A 1,252-nucleotide genomic window follows, 5' to 3' on the forward strand; every position below is an offset into this window, starting at 1 on the left:
CACGCACACCCCCCACGCGCGCGCTCCGGCCCCCGCCCCGCCCGGCGTGAGGCGAGCGACTCTGTTTCTGCAACTCTCTTGCATCTTGCGGGCCACTGTTCTCCTCTGAAACAATGGAGTTGAGACGGAGAGCAAGTACTTTGGAGTAGTGAAGGCACGCTTCCCACCCACAGGTCTGGCCGCATTTCTGACTGCCGGACAGCTCCCCACTCCCAGTCCTGCCTCTCTGGATGAGTTAACCAATGGCTGTTCTCCTGACCTGGAGCCGTCACCTTAAATTACTTCTGTGCCGGCATGGACTAGATACGTTCACAGTTTCTCTTTCCTTGCTACTGCCCAGCAAAGAGTGGTTATCCCCACTTTATAGACAAGTAAACTGAGATTTAGGACAGTGGAGTGTGCTCCGTCCAGGACTGGCACGCTGGTTTGCACCCCCGAACTCCCTTCCAGAGTTGGGGGACGCTTTTGTGAGAGGAGTGATGCCTGGATGTTGTAACCCAGCAAGATTTTGGCCCTCTCTGGCTACATTTCCTTTATATGTAAAATCTTTTTCTTACAACTTTCTAATGAAAACAGGGTTTGTTCCGTTTTCAAAATAAAACTCCAGGACGGCTCTGTGAAGAGAGTGCTTACACGAAAGAAGGAATCTTTCTCCTTTTGGGGGAAGGCCTGCCTGGGGGAACCCTTTTCTGCCTAGGCTTCTAGAGCAGCAAGTAGGCTAATGGGTTTGGAGTTTAGGGGAAAGAAGAGGGGAAACCTGGAGCCTGCCTGGGGAACACCAGCATGATGGTAAGTAACAGTGTCTGCCATTTACTGGTCTTCCTCAGCTCCAGGCCTGGGGGGTGGGGGCACACAGCCTGTAGAGGTCACGATCTTGTTCACTGCCCTACTCTAGAATTTTAGAAGGGAGTTTTCTTAGGATCATCTTATTCTGCCTTGTAATTTAGAGGCAAGCAGTCACTTCTGTTCATTCCTTCATCAATTGTGGAGGTTCTATTCTGTGCTGGTCTCACGCTGAGCTAGCATAAGCCTAGCATAGAAAGAATAGAAAAGGACAGAAAAGACTAACAAGACTAGTGCAGGGATTTCTAGGTGGTAGGAATAGAGTGTTACTCTTTCTTTTTTTTAAGAAACTAAGTCTTGCTAGTTAAGGTGGTGCATACCTATAATCCCAACACTTTGGGAGGTTAAGGCAGGAGGACTACAAGTTTAAGCCTACACTGAGCCCAGAGTGGGCAACCCTGTCTCAGTG

This window comes from Fukomys damarensis, unplaced genomic scaffold (genome assembly GCF_012274545.1).
Source record: "Fukomys damarensis isolate Sample0158 unplaced genomic scaffold, DMR_v1.0_HiC HiC_scaffold_34, whole genome shotgun sequence".
Lineage (NCBI taxonomy): Eukaryota > Metazoa > Chordata > Mammalia > Rodentia > Bathyergidae > Fukomys > Fukomys damarensis.